Source organism: Triticum aestivum, chromosome 3D, assembly GCF_018294505.1.
Source record: "Triticum aestivum cultivar Chinese Spring chromosome 3D, IWGSC CS RefSeq v2.1, whole genome shotgun sequence".
In the NCBI taxonomy this organism is placed as follows: Eukaryota; Viridiplantae; Streptophyta; class Magnoliopsida; order Poales; family Poaceae; genus Triticum; species Triticum aestivum.
Genome location: NC_057802.1, coordinates 379,241,398 through 379,261,053, shown reverse-complemented (window position 1 = coordinate 379,261,053; position 19,656 = coordinate 379,241,398).

Here is a 19,656-nt window from a genome sequence, read left to right as displayed (position 1 = left end):
AGAGGCGAGAAGGATTGCGGCTGGTAAGGCTTTTTCCATGGAAAGCAAGTATTTGAGGGGAAAACTATGTTTCTAATTTTGAATCCGGATTTCTCAGGGGTATTTGCCGAGCTACCCCGCAGTATATCAGATGCCGCCCAATTTTACCAAGCCGAAGAAAGGAACACTACGGATAAGCTCTTCTGGTCGCAGTATTTGGCACCGAATTATCCGGTGCCTTTTGCCGATCAACTGAAACAGCTGATCGAACTGCATAAGGCGGCGGAATTAGCCATGAAAGATTTGGTTATCCGGCTATGGCCCGCCGAGCCGATTCCAAGCAGCTACTTCGGGCTTGTGAAGCGGCTTGTAAGCGCTTGCCCTCGACTTGACATCATCAAGCGGTCGGTCTGTATAGAAGGTGCGCGAATGGCCTTCACCCGCGCAAAAGTGCACTGGGGGAAGATGGATGCTGAAAAGCTGATGACCGAAGGACCGCCAGAGGGGAAGGAGCACCGCAAGCCCGAATTGTATTATGAGAGTGTCCTAAAAGGATCCTACCTTGCAGCGGAGCTATGCACCAAGGACATTATATTTCCATGAATGCCAATCATGTTGTCCTTTGTAATATTTAAACAAGGTCATTTATTTGTTGCTTGTTATATAAAAGTTTACCCTCCTGTGCGGCCGTTTTATATGCTAAACCTGAGAGTTGGCCAGTAGTCGGCTTCTGCCCCCACGTGAGAAGTACGGGGGTGTTCGGGGTAAACCTGAGCGCTCTTTATCCCAGTTTTGGGTCCTTCGAAGGAGGTGCTCAGCACAACGAACCAGGCAATCGGACTATAGGGCTTTATCACTCTCACTTAGCCATAGGAGCTTTAGTATGGTGGGCGCAGCCCCTGGTGTTCGGAAGACCGTACTAGGGGCTCTATAAGCACCTGGTCGGAGAAAAAACCGATCCATCGCACGCTGCATTGGTTATGGCATTATGCGGGAGAAATCCTTAAAGATTTTGTGACCTCTCGAACAGCTGACCAGCTCTCGCCGTATCATGACAGTCAGTTTTTGGCTTTCTCTACTGAGGTGCTCGTCCGGAAGAACCGGGACACAATCGCAGTAGTTCTCCCAGTGCTACCTTAGCCGATATAGCGGAACGTAAGGTACCAAAACATGGGAGCCGGGAAAACCCAACTATTGACCCAAGACATGATTCGGAGCTGATGCATATAATGCTATAGGTTCGGGGTGCCGAACTTCCATGAAGGTGTTCAGACTTTATTGCCGTGTTATGGGTAAAACGAAGCCCCTGGCATATTTTAAGGCATACCGTTGTGTACGGATGCCACTTGACAAAAGAATTTTAATAAGAAATAACAGCAGGTAAACGTCATATAAATTCACATGTTGTATTTGAATAGTACGTCTATGCGTATGAGTACAAGTAATGTGATAAAAAGGAATATGATTGCGGAACCTGCTGAGACCAGGGGGAAGAAGCTGAGTGCGGATCCGTAATATAGCCGGATGGTCATTGCGGGGAATGTCTAAGGATTCCCTTGCGTGTTCAAGCTGCCTCCGTATAGCCTGTCCTGGTCGGCGCAAAGGTGAACTTGCGAAGGAAATGAAAGAAATATTTGCGTGCCAGAGAGCGGTTGAGCCGCTGAGTTCGGCCTGTCCTGGTCTTTGCCGGAGTGTTTAATTGAGCTCTGGACGAGCCGGGCTATCCTTCCACGAAGTAGTTCGGCGTCCCTTGACGTTGTCCGGGAGCCTGGGCGTCGACTCGAGGTTCGGCTGCAAGGTGCTGCTCGGTGCTTCTGCTGCTAAAGCAGTGGTGTATTTGTTGGTGCTGAAGGAAGGTTCGGCCTTGCCATTAACCGTGATGACGCCGCGTGGACCGGGCATCTTGAGCTTACGGTAGGCATAATGTGGCACCGCGTTGAATCGAGCGAACGCGGTTCGTCCGAGCAGTGCCTGATAATCACTGCGGAAAGGGACGATTTCGAAGATTAACTCTTCGGTACGGTAATTTTCTGGTGATCCGAAGACTACCTCAAGGGCAATGGAGCCTGTACAGCTGGCTTCCACACCTGGCATAATGCCTCTGAAAGTGGCTTTAGTGGGTTTGATCGCCGAATGATCGATGCCCATCTTGCGCACTGTGTCCTGGTAAAGCAGATTTAGACTGCTGCCTCCGTCCATAAGGACTCGAGTGAGGTGGAACCCATCTATTATTGGGTCGAGGACTAGTGCGGTTGGATTGCCCTGATTGGCGTTAGTCGGACGATCCATGAGGTTGAAGGTGACCGGCCCTAGTTTATATTGTGGGACGACTAGTTCCGTTGAGTCAGCATCCCTAAGGGTGCGTATCCGGTCCGAGTTGGTAATTTGGGTGGTATTTACCACATTCACCGATTGAATATGCGGGGGAAATTTCTTTTGCCCTCCTGTGTTCGGTGATCCGGGCTCTTCGTCGCCATCATCGCTTTGAGGCCCCCCTTCTCTGTCTTTGGCGCCTGCCCTGCCGGCTTGTTTGAAGACCCAGCATTCTCTGTTGGTATGGGTGGCTGGCGTTCCTGGGGTGCCGTGAATTTGGCATTGGCGATCGAGTATGCGGTCCAGACTGGATAGACCTGGATTGTAATTTTTGGGTGGCCCTATCCGCTGATCGGATTTTGAGCCCCTGAACCCGGCATTGACTGCCGTATTTTCGGCGTTTTCACCGTGTTTGCGGTGCTTGTGTTTGTTGCGTCGTGGTGTGCCGTTGCTATCCCTAGCTTCTGATATGCCAGGTTTGCTTGCTGTGTTGTTGCTGCGAGCCAGCCAGCTATCCTCACCCGCGCAAAAGCGGGTCATGAGTGTTGTGAGGGCTGCCATAGACTTCGACTTCTCCTGGCCGAGGTGCCGGGCGAGCCACTCGTCACGGATGTTATGCTTAAATGCCGCTAAGGCCTCTGCATCCGGATAGTCAACAATTCGGTTTTTCTTAGTTAGGAACCTGGTCCAGAATTTCCTGGCCGATTCCCCTGCCTGCTGAATTATATGGCTCAAGTCGTCAGCATCCGGTGGTCGCACATAAGTGCCCTAGAAGTTGTCAAGGAATGCATCTTCCAAATCCTCCCAATTGCCAACGGAGTCTGCTGGCAAGCTATTCAGCCAATGCCGAGCTAGTCATTTGAGTTTTAGTGGGAGGTACTTGATGGCATGTAGATCATCACCGCGTGCCATGTGGATGTGGAGGAGGAAATCCTCGATCCATACCGCGGGGTCTGTTGTACCATCATATGATTCAATGTTTATGGGTTTAAAACCCTCTGGGAATTCGTGATCCATTACTTCATCAGTGAAGCATAGGGGGTGTGCAGCGCCTCTGTGCCGGGCTATATCACGACGCAGTTCATACGAGTCTTGTCTGCTGTATTTGGCCCGGCCGGATTTGCTTTTGGTATACCCGGCGTGACGATCATCGTCCCGCGTTGGGGCGCGACCCCGTGATCCGTAGATCGATCTTGTATGCCCTGCTTTGTTTTCCAATACATCTCGCAGGTCCCGCGTGTTGCCCCGGGCCTTGGTGTTTTTGGTTGAACGGCGGCAGGGTGCGGTCTGGACTTCAGGCTGATATGCCTCTCTGTCTCGGCCACAACGTGGCCGATCAGCCGCATCATGTGCTGGTGATGTGGGTTTTAATGCTTCCTCCTCGAGTCGGGGTAGCAACCTGCACTTTGGGTAACTCTTGGAGGGGCGTTTGAGTTTGTATTCCTCGGCCGCAAGGACTTCGGTCCATCTATCCGCTAGCAAATCTTGATCAGCTCGAAGCTGTTGTTGCTTTTTCTTCAAGCCATTTGTTGTCGCTATAAGCCGGCGCTTGAAGCACTCCTGATCGACGGGATCCTCAGGCACGATAAATTCTTCATCGCCGAGGCTCACCGCGTCTTCGGAGAGAGGCGTGTAATTGTCATCCTCCGTTTCTCCATCTGCTGCCTGTTCTGGAGGGCTAGCTTGTTCATCCTCCCGCTCTAAATCTGGCTGGAGGGGATTGTCGTCGTCTTCGGCACTATCTGGAGTGTTATTGTATCTTGTGCTGGTATCGCTACTTTTGCTATGGCGGGACTTAGAGCGGCGCCGCTGACGTCGGTGCTTGGGCTGCTTCTTGGAGGGGTCATCCTCCGCTGTCTTATCGCCATCGCCTTCTTTGGGGGTATCCACCATGTATATATCATATGATGAGGTGGCTGTCCAGTGCCCTGTAGGCGGTGGTTCCTGCTCGTCTCCTGCATCGTCGTCCATACCGTCGATGTCTTCGGAGTCGAAGTCGAGCATGTCGGTTAAATCATCGATAGTGGCTATTAAGTGGGTGGTGGGTGGGGAGCGAATTTCTTCGTCGTCCGCATCCCATTCTAGCCGGACATAGTTCGGCCAAGGTTCTCCTGACAAGGAGAGAGACCTTAATGATTTTAGCACATCACCAAAAGGCGAGTGCTGAAAGATATCTGCGGAGGTAAACTCCATGATCGGTGCCCAATTGGATTCAATAGGCACGGACGCAGGCGGCTCGGAGCCCGTGGCCCGGGACGAATCCAATGGTCCGGCAACACGGCTCTCGTAGGAGGTGGAGTCAGTATTCGGCTCTATCTCCACTGAGAGTGCGGCCTCCGTGGCGGGGCCTATCCACCCGTCCTCAGATGGCGCAATTTGTTCCGGATTGAGGGCCGGAGTAGTTGCATGTGTGATCTCCCGAACACCGTCCGACGGCAGAGCTAAGTCATGCTCGTCGTGATTGTGCGACGTACCTGACATGGGCTCGAATCCGTCAAAGATCAAGTCTCCGCGGATGTCGGCGGTATAGTTCAAGTTTTCGAACCTGACCTGATGGCCAGGGGCGTAGCTCTCGATCTGCTCCAGATGGCCAAGCGAGTTGGCCCGCAGTACGAAGCCGCCGAATACAAAGATCTGTCCGGGGAGGAAAACCTCACCCTGGATCGCATCGTTGCCGATGATCGAAGGAGACATCAAGCCTTACGGTGACGGCATAGTGGAACTCTCAATGAAAGCACCAATGTCGGTGTCAAAACCGGCGGATCTCGGGTAGGGGGTCCTGAACTGTGCGTCTAAGGCGGATGGTAACAGGAGGCGGGGGACACGATGTTTACCCAGGTTCGGGCCCTCTCGATAGAGGTAATACCCTACTTCCTGCTTGATTGATCTTGATGATATGAGTATTACAAGAGTTGATCTACCACGAGATCGTAGAGGCTAAACCCTAGAAGCTAGCCTATGGTATGATTGTTGTTGTCCTACGGACTAAACCCTCCGGTTTATATAGACACCAGAGGGGGCTAGGGTTACACAGAGTCGGTTACAAGGGAGGAGATCTACATATCCGTATTGCCAAGCTTGCCTTCCACGCCAAGGAGAGTCCCATCCAGACACGTGACGAAGTCTTCAATCTTGTATCTTCATAGTCCAACAGTCCAGCTAAAGTATATAGTCCGGCCGTCCGAGGACCCCCTAATCCAGGACTCCCTCAAGGAGCACCGGAGCCACCACCTATGACAGAAAACACAAAAAACGCAAGAGAAGCAAGAAGGATCAATGCAAAGACCACAGCAAAACGGTGAAACAAGTAGAATTCGCACTTGGTAATTGCCACTTGGGAGATTTGACAACAGCGGTAGTACCGCATGGGTGCGCGGTACTAAAAGTTTAGTGCTGTTCCTAGCCAGGGTAGTACCGCGCCAGGGTGGCACTGTAGTACCGTGTCTCGGAGCGGCAGTAAAATTTTAGTGCCACGTCTCGCGTGGTAGTACCGTTCCTGAGGAGCGGTAGTACCGTATGAGCGGTAGTACCGCACCGAAGATGCGGTAGTACCGCACGGTGTCAGGTCCGAATCCTCAACTGGATCTGAGCACAACCGTGACAATGAAGCGGTACTACGGTTGATCAAATCTACCACGGGGCAACATATCAAGTACCATCTCTACTCATTACTACTCTCCTACATCCTACTCTTGCAAAGATTTGGCCTAAAATCTCAAGAACAACATGCATCTCCCCAAAAACCTAAAAGCGAGAGAACGAACCAAAGAGAGAGGGATTTGGGGAGAAACCTTGTTCCATGGCAAGAGGAAGTGGTGGGAAGCGATCCCACCGGTCGAAATCCGAGGAGAGCGGCCGGGGACGGAGATCCGGCGAGGGTCTCCAGCGCCGTTCTTGGGCAGGAGAGAGAGAGAGACGGCGTGGGGAAAAGGAGTTGAATGGGTATGGGGGAGTAGGAACTCCCCTTGCCCGCTCTTAACCCCCATTCGCTCTTGACTGCGCGGTAGTATCGTGTGTCATTGCGGTAGTACCGCGTGGGCGGAAGTACCGCACCGAGGGCGGTAGTACCGCTCCCCCAGCGGCAGTAAAAAATTACTGCCATGCGGGGTGCGGTAGTACCGTGCGCAGCTCCCGCGGTAGTACCGTGGTAGGCCACGGTAGTACCGTAGAACCAAGAAAATGCACATTTCGACAACAGAGATGAAAAGGGCCCTTGCAAAGCAACCTTCCAGCGAACGGACGCACCAAAGAGCTAACCCACGAGACAACACACTCAAGCAAGCCACAAAGAAAGGGAAGCAAGAGGCAAAAAGGACTAAACACGCAACGCAACCTCTCCAGAGAGAGGGCAGTGGCCGGAGCCACCTATGTTTGAGTCAATTGGTATGGCACCGCGAAGAATTATCCTTGGGCTCATGACCAAAACTCGTCTTTGAAGCACAAGTACCATCAACAATGGCTAATGTGAAAGAGTTGATCAATTTATGCATAATGGGGGGAGGGAGAGTTCATTGAGAGAACAACACTCCCCCTATGCCATGCCTACACCTAAACAAGATAACAAGTTGAGTATGGTGGGGTGTGCAAGGGTTCAAGACACATTGCTCGAATCAATGATATTTAGCTCATGCCTTAACTTGTGAAATCTTGCTTCATCCAAGGGCTTCGTGAAAATATGTGCAAGGTTATCATGAGTGTTGACATAGTTGAGCTCGATCTCCCCTCACCTAATGTGATCCCGGATGAAGTGATACCGAATCTCAATATGCTTCGTCTTGAAGTGTTGCACCGGGTTGAGAGAAATCTTGATGGCACTTTCATTGTCACACCAAACAGGCACTTTGTCACAAATGAAACCATAATCCTTTAAAGTTTGCCTCATCCATAGAAGTTGTGCACAACAACTACCGGCCGCCACATACTCCGCTTCGGTGGACGAGAGAGACACACAACTTTGCTTCTTAGAAGACTAACTTACCAAAGAGCAACCAAGGAATTGGCACCCTCCGTAAGTGGACTTCCTATCCACTTTGTCTCCCGCCCAATCCGAGTCCAAATATCCTGCAAGCTTGAAGTTTGCTCCTCTTGGGTACCATAAGCCAAAGTTTGGGGTATGAGCCAAATATCGAAAGATTCGTTTGACCGCCACAAAGTGGCTTTCCTTAGGTGCGGCTTGAAACTGTGCACAAATTCCCACACTCAACATGATATCCGGTCTAGATGCACAAAGGTAAAGCAAGGAGCCAATCATGGAGCGATATACCTTTTGATCCACCGCTTTACCATTGGGATCTATGTCAAGTTGGCATTTGACGGGCATGGAGTGGAGGCCGGCTTGACATCCCTTAGCTCGAATCTCTTGAGCATGTCTTGAGTATATTTGGCTTGGTTGATGAAGGTTCCTTCTCTTCTTTGCTTGACTTCGAACCAGAGAAAGAACTTCAACTCTCCCATCGAAGACATCTTGAACTTTGAGGTCATGAGAGCGGCAAATTCCTCATTGAAAGCTTTGTTAGGGGAACCAAAGATAATACCATCAACATATAGTTGGCACACAAACAACTCCCCTTTGACCTTCTTAGTAAAAAAGAGTGGGGTCGATTTTCCCAACTTCAAAACCACGATCTTGCAACAACTCGGTAAGGTGGTCATACCACGCACATGGGGCTTGTTTAAGGCCATAGAGTGCCTTATCGAGTTGGTACAGATGATCGGGGAAGTAGGGATCCTCGAACCCGGGGGGTTGTTTGACATACACCAACTCATTAATAGGACCATTAAGAAAAGCACTCTTCACATCCATTTGTTGCAACTTAAAGTTATGATGAGAAGCATAAGCAATCAACAAATGAATGGATTCAAGGCGAGCAACGAGAGCAAAGGTTTCACCGTAGTCGATACCCTCGACATGGGAGTAGCCTTGTGCTACCAATCTTGCCTTGTTGCGAACGATGGTCCCATGAGCATCTTGCTTGTTCTTGAATATCCACTTGGTTTCAATGACATTGTGGTTCCCCGTTGGCCTTGGCACCAATCTCCACACCTTGTTGTACTCGAAGTTGTTGAGTTCTTCATGCACGGCATTGAGCCAATACGGATCTTTGAGCGCCTCATAGACCCCCTTTTGAATGCTTCCAAGCACATTCTTCATGAGATGACCCTTGGTAGAGAGCTTGGATGCAATCTTGGCGGCACGACTCTCCAATTCCTTCCCGGGGTTGAGTTGAGGAGCAGTCACTTGATCATCTTGAGCGCCGTCTAGAGCTTGTTCTCGATCTTGAGCTTGCTCTTGATCTTGAACTTGCTCGGAGGAGAGAACTTGACCTTGGGCATCACTTGGTGATTCAACACTGTCTTGAGATTGATCTTGCCCTTGGTCTTGTTCATGATGTTGAGGGCCTTCACTTTGTTCTTCGGAAGCGTGTGGGCCTTGGGTTGGTGATGGCTCCACTTGAGTGGAGCATTGTCCTTCTCCTTCAGCCACAAGGGGTTCCTCAATGGGTAGGATAAAACCAACTCCCATTCTTCTTATGGCTTGGGGAGGAATTTCAACACCTACATCACAAGTGCCACTTTGCTCCACTTGGGAGCCGTTATTCTCATCAAACTCCACGTTACATGTCTCCTCAATAAGTCCCGTGGATTTATTGAGGACACAGTAAGCATGAGAGTTTGTAGCATAACCAACAAATATGCCCTCTTGAGCTCTAGCCTCAAATTTAGACAAACGAACACCTTTCTTGAGAATGAAACACTTACACCCGAACACCTGAAAGTACTTGAGGTTGGGCTTGTTACCGGTGAGTATCTCATATGGAGTCTTGTTCAAGCCTTTGCGGAGATAGAGCCGATTTGATGCATGACACGCGGTGTTGATGGCTTCGGCCCAAAAGTTGTATGGAGACTTGAACTCCGCCATCATGGTCCTTGCCGCATCCATCAACGTCCGGTTCTTCCTCTCTGCTACACCATTTTGTTGAGGGGTGTATGGTGCGGAATATTGATGCCTGATCCCCTCATCACTAAGAAACTCATGCAAGGTGTAGTTCTTGAACTCGGTGCCGTTGTCACTTCTTATAGTCAAGATCTTTGCATTGTGTTGACGTTGGGCTTCATTTGCAAAGTCAATGACGGTTTGTTGGGTCTCGCTCTTCCTCTTGAATAAGTATACCCAAGTGTATCTTGAATAATCATCCACAATCACCAAGCAATACTTTCTACCCCCAAGACTATCAAAGGATGGAGGCCCAAAGAGATCCATGTGGAGGAGCTCCAAAGGCCTCTTCGAGTAAATGATAGTCGTGGGAGGGTGAGCCTTTTCATGTAGCTTTCCTTCGATGCAAGCACTGCAAGCACGATCTTTAGCAAAACTAACATTTGTTAGTCCACGAACATGGTCCCCCTTGAGAAGACTTTGCAAAGATCTCATATTGACATGGACTGAACGGCGATGCCAAAGCCATCCCACGTCAACTTTAGCCATTAGGCATGTCGCGGTCTTAGTGGGTCGCTCTGAAAAGTTAATCACATAGAGACCGTTCTCGACATGCCCAACAAAGGCTACTTTAAGAGTCTTGCTCCACAAGAGGGCCACGATATCAACATCAAAGAAAGTGGCAAAGCCCATGAGTGCAAGTTGACGAACGGAAAGTAAATTGTATGCAAGGGACTCAACAAGCATGACCTTCTCGATCGTGAGATCATGAGAAATGACAACCTTGCCGAGTCCCAATACCTTAGAGGACGAGGCATCACCCCACTCGACATTGGTGGGCATAGATGGAATCTTGTGCACGTCCACCACCAAGTCCTTGCTTCCGGTCATATGATTTGTAGCTCCACTATTGAGCAACCATGATCCACCGCCGGAAGCAAACACCTACAAGAGATCAATGCTTGGTTTTAGGTACCCATTTTGTAATGGGTCCTTTGATGTTAGTGACAAGGGTCTTAGGAGCCCAAATAGACAATTCAATGTACTCATAAGGAGAACCCACAAATTTGGCATAAACATGCCCATCACTAGCACGGCACAACACATAAGAAGGGTTAAAGTTGCCGGCTTTGTTGGAAGGGGTGGCATTGCCCTTCTTGACACCACCACCCTCCACATTATTCTTCTTCTCCTTGGAAGCACCCTCTCCCTCCTTCACAAAAGTTTGCTTGAGAGGAGGAGGTCGTTTGGTCTTGTCATTCTTCTTCTTGTTCTTGGACATGGGTGCGAACCCAATCCCTTCCTTGGCCACAACTTCCTTTTGATTGCTCAAAAGGTTCTTGAGGTTCTTCTCACCTTGTATGCATGACACAAGGCCTTTCTCAAGTTGCTTCTTCAACTTACCATTCTCCTCAACAAGATACACATGCTCACAACATGGGTTAGTAGCATTTGCATTATCAATTAAAACCATGTGAGGAAAAGTGGCTTTCTCCTTGGTTAGCTTCACTTGGAGTTGATCATGAGACCCCTTGAGGCTAGCATGAACACCTTTCAAGGCCTTGTGAGCCTTGTCAAGTATATCAAACTCCTCATTGAGTCTAGCAAGATCAACCACAAGCTTGGCCTTCTCAGAGTTTAGCACACGAGATACAACAAGTGCATGATCAAGATCTTTCTTTAATTTAGCGTGGTCATCATTGTATGACTCCTCAAGAGCGAAACGAAGACCTCGCTCTTCCTCAAGAGCATTGGAAAGATCCGAAATCTCATCGGCATAGTCACGACTATGTCCCTCCATCTTAGAGATGGTATCTTCGTGAGCCTCGATCATGTCATTTGCTTCACCAAGTTGTTCCAAGAGAGCAACGGAGTGCTTCTTGGATTTACCCTTGAGTTTACTCATAAAGGACTCAAATTCATTTTCCTCCACATTAGACCCCTCATGTTCATCAATGCAATCCGTCAAAAAAGGGTTATTGGTGATGGTAGTTTTGATGTTGGGGGTTACCTTGTTGGTGGCTTTAGCCATGAGGCACTTGGCGGTGATGTTCTCTTTGGGTGAGTCGAAGAGAGACACCCGTGGAGTTGTCGCAATGGCAATGGAGGCCATGGCAACCGACTCACCATCTTCATCATCATCATCATCATCCTCATGGTACTCTTCTTGGGCCACCAACCCCTTGGGAGGAGTCTTCTTGGTGAAGTTGCTCTTGTTGGGGAAAGACTTGGCCTTGTCCTTTCGGATGAGCTTGCCACCATTGTCTTCCCTCTTCTCATAAGGACGTTCCGCAACAAAGTGGCTCACATTGTGAGGGAGTCCTGGATTAGGGGGTCCTCGGACAGCTGGACTATATACTTTGGCCGGACTGTTGGACTATGAAGATACAAGATTGAAGACTTCGTCCCGTGTCCGGATGGGACTCTCCTTTGCGTGGAAGGCAAGCTTGGCAATTCGGATATGTAGATCTCCTCCCTTGTAACCGACTATGTGTAACCGTAGCCCCTTCCGGTGTCTATATAAACCGGAGGGTTTAGTCCGTAGGACAACAACAATCATAATCATTGGCTAGCTTCTAGGGTTTAGCCTCTACGATCTCGTGGTAGATCAACTCTTGTAATACTCATATCATCAAGATCAATCAAGCAGGAAGTAGGGTATTACCTCCATCGAGAGGGCCCAAACCTGGGTAAACATTGTGTCCCCCGCCTCCTGTTACCATCCGCCTTAGACGCACAGTTCGGGACCCCCTACCGAGATCCGCCGGTTTTGACACCGACATTGGTGCTTTCATTGAGAGTTCCACTGTGCTGTCGCGATAAAGGCTTGATGGCTCCTTCGATCATCGGCAACGATGCGATCCAGGGTGAGGTTTTTCTCCCCGGACAGATCTTCGTATTCGGCGGCTTCGTACTGCGGGCCAACTCACTTGGCCATCTAGAGCAGGTTGAGAGCTATGCCCCTGGCCGTCAGGTCAGGTTTGGAAACTTAAACTATACCGCCAATATCCGCGGAGACTTGATCTTTGCCGGATTCGAGCCCATGTCAGGTGTGCCGCACAGTCACAACGAGCATGACTTAGCTCTGCCGTCGGACGGTGTTCGGGAGATCACACGTGTGGCTACTCCGGCCCTCAATCCGGAGCAGATTACGCCGTTCGAGGACGGGTGGATGGACCCCGCCACGGAGGCCGCACACTCAGCGGCGATAGAGCCGAATACTGACTTCACCTCCTACGAGACATGTGTTGCCGGACCCTTGGGTTCGTCCCCGGCCACAGGCTCCGAACCGCCTGCGTCCGTGCCTATCGAATCTGATTGGGCGCCGATCATGGAGTTTTCCTCTGCGGATATCTTTCAGCACTCGCCCCTGGGCGACGTGCTGAATTCATTAAGGTCTCTCTCCTTGTCAGGAGGCCCTTGGCCGAACTATGTCCGGCTTGAGTGGGAAGCGGACGACGAAGAAATTCGTTCCCCACCCACCACCCACTTAATAGCCACTGTCGACGACTTAACCGACATGCCCGATTCCGGCTCCGAAGACATCGACGGTATGGACGACGATGCAGGAGAAGAACAGGAACCACCGCCCACAGGGCGCTGGACTGCCACCTCATCATATGATATATACATGGTGGACACCCCCAAAGAAAGCGATGGCAATAAGGCAACGGAGGATAATCCCCTCGAGAAGCAATCTAAGCACCGGCGTCATCGGCGCCGCTCTAAGCCCCGCCATAGCAAAAGCAGCGATACCGGCACAAGAGACAATAACGCTGCAGATAGTGCCGAAGACGAAGACAATCCCCTCCAGCCAGGCTTCGAGCGGGAGGATGGGCAAGCTAGCCCTAAGGAACAGGCGGCAGACGGAGAATCAGAGGATGACAATTACATGCCTCTCTCGAAAGACGAGGTGAGCCTCGGCGACGAAGAATTTATCGCGCCTGAGGATCCCGTCAAGCAGGAGCGCTTTAAGAGCCGGCTTATAGCCACAGCAAAAAGCCTGAAGAAAAAGCAACAACAGCTTCAAGCTGACCAAGATCTGCTAGCGGATAGATGGACTGAGGTCCTGGCGGCCGAGGAATACGAACTCGAGCGCCCAACCAAAAGTTACCCAAAGCGCAGGTTGCTACCCCAACTCGAGGAGGAAGCATTAAAGCCTACGCTTCCAGCGTATGATGCGGCTGACCGGCCACCTCGTGGCCGAGACAAAGCGGCATATCAGGCCGAAGTCCAGCCCGCACCCCGTCGCCAGTTAAACAAAAATACCAAGGCCCGGGGTAACACGCAGGACCTGCGAGACGTATTGGAAAACAAAGCAGGACATGCAAGATCGATCTACGGATCACGGGGGCGCGCCCCAACGCGTGACGACGACCGTCACGCCGGATATACTAAAAGCAAATCCGGCAGGGCCGAATACAGCAGACAAGACTCGTATGAACTGCGTCGCGACATAGCCCGGCACAGAGGCGCCGCACACCCCCTATGCTTCACTGACGAAGTAATGGATCACGAATTCCCAGAAGGTTTTAAACCCGTGAACATTGAATCATATGATGGTACAACAGACCCCGCGGTATGGATTGAAGATTTCCTCCTCCACATCCACATGGCCCGCGGTGACGATCTACATGCCATCAAGTACCTCCCACTAAAACTCAAAGGGCCGGCTCGGCATTGGCTGAATAGCCTGCCGGCAAACTCCATTGGCAGTTGGGAGAATTTGGAAGACGCATTCCTTGACAACTTCCAGGGCACTTATGTGCGACCACCGGATGCCGATGACTTGAGTCACATAACCCAACAGCCGGGGGAATCAGCCAGGAAATTCTGGACTCGGTTCCTAACTAAAAAGAACCAAATTGTCGACTGTCCGGATGCCGAGGCCTTAGCGGCATTTAAGCATAACATCCGCGACGAGTGGCTCGCCCGACACCTCGGCCAAGAGAAGCCGAAGTCCATGGCAGCCCTCACGACACTCATGACCCGCTTTTGTGCGGGCGAGGACAGCTGGCTGGCTCGCAGCAACAATACATCAAGAAACCCTGGCAATTCAGATGCCAAAGATAGCAACGGCAGGCCACGTCACAACAGACACAAGCGCCGCAACAACAGCGACAACGCCGAAGACACGTCAATTAATGCCGGATTTAGTGGCTCTAAATCCGGTCAGCGGAAAAAGCCGTTCAAAAGAAGCAATCCGGGCCCGTCCAGTTTGGACCGCATACTCGATCGCTCGTGTCAAATTCACGGCACCCCCGATAAACCAGCCAACCACACCAACAGAGAATGCTGGGTGTTCAAACAGGCCGGCAAGTTGAATGCCGAAAACAAGGAAAAGGGGCTGCATAGTGACGACGAGGAGGAGCCCCGGCCGCCGAACACAGGAGGACAAAAGAAATTTCCTCCCCAAGTGAAAACGGTGAACATGATATACGCAACCCATATTCCCAAGCGGGAACGGAAGCGTGCACTAAGGGACGTCTATGCGATGGAGCCAGTCGCCCCAAAGTTCAACCCATGGTCTTCTTGTCCGATCACGTTCGATCGCAGGGACCACCCCACCAGTATCCGTCATGGCGGTTCTGCCGCATTGGTCCTTGACCCCATCATTGACGGATTTCACCTCACTCGAGTCCTTATGGATGGTGGCAGCAGCCTGAACCTGCTCTATCAGGATACAGTGCGCAAAATGGGTATAGACCCCTCGAGGATCAAACCCACAAAAACCACCTTTAAAGGTGTCATACCAGGTGTAGAGGCCTGTTGCACGGGCTCAATCACATTGGAAGTGGTCTTCGGATCTCCGGACAACTTCCGAAGCGAGGAGTTAATCTTCGATGTCATCCCCTTCCGCAGTGGCTATCACGCACTGCTCGGACGAACCGCATTCGCCAGATTCAACGCGGTACCGCATTATGCATACCTCAAGCTCAAAATGCCAGGACCTCGCGGGGTTATAACAGTTAATGGAAACACAGAACGCTCGCTCCGTACGGAGGAGCACACCGCTGCCCTTGCAGCAGAAGTGCAAAGCAGCCTTCTGAGGCAAACCGCCAATTCGGCGAAATAGCCCCCAGACACCTTCAAGCGAGTCTGGAGTACCCTGCAACAGGATCACCAGGCACGTTCAGAGCTCGCCTAGCAATTCGGCCTCCGTCCTAGTCCCAGTCAAGCGGCGAAATTTGCGCCGCGCGTACATAATTACGCACTCAAGATACCATGGGCATAGGCGGAGGCACGGCTACGGCACGGCCCACAATGCGGCTCGACCGCTTCAGGACCCGTATACCTTTAACATTTTCTTCCTTTTACGCCCCTATTCTCTGAAGGCCCTCTCCGATCGTCTGATTATCGGACCCGTCACGGGAAGGAAACAGCAAGGAAGCAAGAAGCTTTGACGTACAAGGGAATCCCCATGTGGTCTCTGATAACGATCGCTATACCTGTTTTCCATACCCACACGCAGCTTGCCCTTGGATAGGACATGTCAAATAGTCCTATTTTTTACTTATTGCACTACCTATATGCATACGCTTTGACATATCATTTAAATAACAATGTACAACATTAGCTCATTATTGCATTCCTTCATCTTTTTTCCCTGTCTGCTTATTTACGACAAATTGCACCCATACATTCTGATACGTCCAGTGCGCCAGGGGCTTCAGTGTACCCCATAACACGGCATGAAAAGTCCGAACACTTTCGACAGTGCGGCACCCCGAACTTATAGCATTATATGCATCAGCTCCGAATCATGTCTTGGGTCAATAGTTGGGTTTGCCCGGCTCCCATGTTTTGGTACCTTACGTTCCGCTATATCGGCTAAGGTAGCACTAGGAGAACTACTATGATTGTGTCCCGGTTCTTCCGAACGAGCACCTCAGTAGAGAAAGCCGAAAAGTGACTGTCATGATGCGGCGAGAACTGGTCGCTGTTCGAGAGGTCTCAAATCCTTAAAGATTTTTCCGCTTTGGGCGAGGAGTCGGCCTTGTCCGATTTAGGCGTACATAGCGCCCCAAGTTCGGCCTTCCGAATACTAGGGGCTTCGCCAAAATTTAAAATTGTAGACTTCTATGGCTAAGTGAGAGTGATAAAGCTTTATAGTCCGATTGCCTGGTTCGTTGTGCTGAACACCTCCTTCGAAGGACCCAAAACTGGGATAAAGAGTGATCAGGTTTATCCCGAACACCTCAGTACTAGTTACATGGGGACAGAAGCCGACGACTGGCCAACTCTCAGATTTTATAAACGGCCGCACAGAAGGTAATATTTTGAATTAACAAGCGTTACATAGCGCACATGAACTCGTTTCATATTACAGGATCACATGAGTACATTCATTCAAATATTACATCCTTAGCACATTCCTCTGCCACAAGGCGAGCACCCTTCAGGACACTATCATAATACTTTTCGGGGTGGCGATGCTCCTTGCCCTACGGCGGCCCCTCCTTCACCAGCTTTTCGGCGTCCATCTTCGCCCAGTGCACTTTCGCCCGGGCAAAAGCCCTGCGCGCACCTTCAATGCAGACAGACCGCTTTATGACTTCAAACCGTGGGCAGGCATTCACAAGCCGCTTTACCAGGCCGAATTAGCTGCCAGGCAGGGGCTCGCCAGGCCACATCCGGACTATGAGATCCCTCATGGCCAGTTCGGCCGCCTTGTGAAGCTTGACCAGTTGCTTCAACTGGTCGCTCAAGGGCATCGGATGTTCGGTCCCAGTATACTGAGACCAGAACAACTTCTCCGTCGAGCTCCCTTCCTCGGCCTGGTAGAACTCTGCGGCATCCGATATGCTGCGGGGCAGATCTGCGAACGCTCCTGGAGAGCTCCGAATTCGGGTAAGTAAAAGGAAAGTTTCCTTCACATGCTTGCTTTGCATAATGAATGCCTTACCCGCTGCTATCTTCTTGACTGCCTGAATCTCCTGGAGGGCCTTTTGGGCTTCGGCCTTGGCATTTTGTGTGTTCTCGAGGGCCTTCGCAAGCTCGGACCCTTGCGTCTTGGAGTCACGCTCCAAGGACTCGTATTTCTTGACAAAATCCTGGAGCTCTTGCTGAACCTCGCCGACTCGGGCCTCTTGCTTCTCGCGCTCGGTGCGCTCCTTGGCCGCTTTGTCTTCGGCCTCGGACAGTGCCTTCTTCAGGGCCGCCACTTCGGTCGTGGCCCCTAGCAAAATTCATGACGATCCTATGATCTAACAATTGTTGGGTAACGTAGCAGAAATTCAAAATTTTCTACGCATCACCAAGATCAATCTATGGAGTTTACTAGCAACGAGAGGGAAGGAGTGCATCTACATACCCTTGTAGATCGCGAGCGGAAGCGTTCAACAGAACGGGGTTGATGGAGTCGTACTCGTCGTGATCCAAATCACCGATGATCCTAGCGCCGAACGGACGGCACCTCCGCGTTCAACACATGTACGGAGCAGCGACGTCTCCTCCTTCTTGATCCAGCAAGGGGGGAGGAGAGGTTGATGGAGATCCAGCAGCACGACGGCGTGGTGGTGGAAGTAGCGGGATTCCTACAGGGCTTCGCCAAGCGCTGCGGGAGGAGGGAGATGTGTCACGGGAGGGAGAGGGAGGCGCCAGGGCTTCGGGTTTGCTGCCCCCCCTTCCCCCCACTATATATAGGGCCAAGGGAGAGGGGGGGCGCATCCTTGGCCCTTCCTCCAAGGAAGGGTGCGGCCAGGGAGGAGTCCATCCTCCCCAAGGCACCTAGGAGGTGCCTTCCCCCTTTAGGACTCTCCCTTTATCTTATCTCTTGGCGCATTGGCCTCTTGGGGCTGGTTCCCTTGGCCCATATAGGCCAAGGCGCACACCCCACAGCCCATGTGGCCCCCCCGGGGCATGAGGACCCCTTGGTGGACCCCCGGACCCCTTTCGGCACTCCCGGTACAATACCGATAATGCGCGAAACCTTTCCGGTGACCAAAACAAGACTTCCCATATATAAATCTTTACCTCCGGACCATTCTGGAACTCCTCGTGACGTCCGGGATCTCATCCGGGACTCCGAACAACTTTCGGGTTACCGCATACTAATATCTCTATAACCCTAGCGTCACCAAACCTTAAGTGTGTAGACCCTACGGGTTCGGGAACCATGCAGACATGACCGAGACGTTCTCCGGCCAATAACCAACAATGGGATCTGGATACCCATGTTGGCTCCCACATGCTCCTCGATGATCTCATCGGATGAACCACGATGTCGAGGATTCAATCAATCCCGTATACAATTCCCTTTGTCAATCGGTATGTTACTTGCCCGAGATTCGATCGTCGGTATCCCGATACCTTGTTCAATCTCGTTACCGGCAAGTCTCTTTACTCGTTCCGTAACACATCATCCCGTGATCAACTCCTTGGTCACATTGTGCACATTATGATGATGTCCTACCGAGTGGGCCCGGAGATACCTCTCCGTTTACACGGAGTGACAAATCCCAGTCTCGATTCGTGCCAACCCAACAGACACTTTCGGAGATACCTCTAGTGCACCTTTATAGCCACCCAGTTACGTTGTGACGTTTGGTACACCCAAAGCATTCCTACGGTATCCGGGAGTTGCACAATCTCATGGTCTAAGGAAATGATACTTGACATTAGAAAAGCTCTTAGCAAACGAACTACACGATCTTGTGCTAGGCTTAGGATTGGGTCTTGTCCATCACATCATTCTCCTAATGATGTGATCCCGTTATCAACGACATCCAATGTCCATGGTCAGGAAACCGTAACCATCTATTGATCAACGAGCTAGTCAACTAGAGGCTTACTAGGGACATGGTGTTGTCTATGTATCCACACATGTATCTGAGTTTCCTATCAATACAATTCTAGCATGGATAATAAACGATTATCATGAACAAGGAAATATAATAATAACCAATTTATTATTGCCTCTAGGGCATATTTCCAACAACAATCACCTTCTTTTTTTATCGATATACAGACGGGGTATCACTTACCTTTGTTCTCTTCGAGCTGCCTCTTGGTAAGGCTGAGCTCTTCCTCGGACCGCTCAAGGTCCCGCTTCAGTGCGGAGACCTCCGCCGTACGAGTGGCAGCGGCCAGCAGCGAAGCCTGCTTATTCACATAGACACATTCTGATTAGACTCCTGCGATTATTATTTGATCCTCTGTTCGGCTTTCCTTTGCGAACACCAAACAGAGCATCAGGGGCTACTGTCTATGCTGTAACATTTTCTCATAATTTGATTACTTACCTCAAAGCCTGTTAGGAGGCTGGCGCAGGCTTCAGTCAGTCCGCTTTTGGCGGACCGAACCTTCTCAACCACCGCACTCATGATAATGCGGTGCTCTTCATCAATGGAAGCGCCGCGAAGCGCCTCCACCAAATTTTCCGATGCCTCTGGATGGACAAAGGCCATCGGCACAGACGGCTCGCCCCC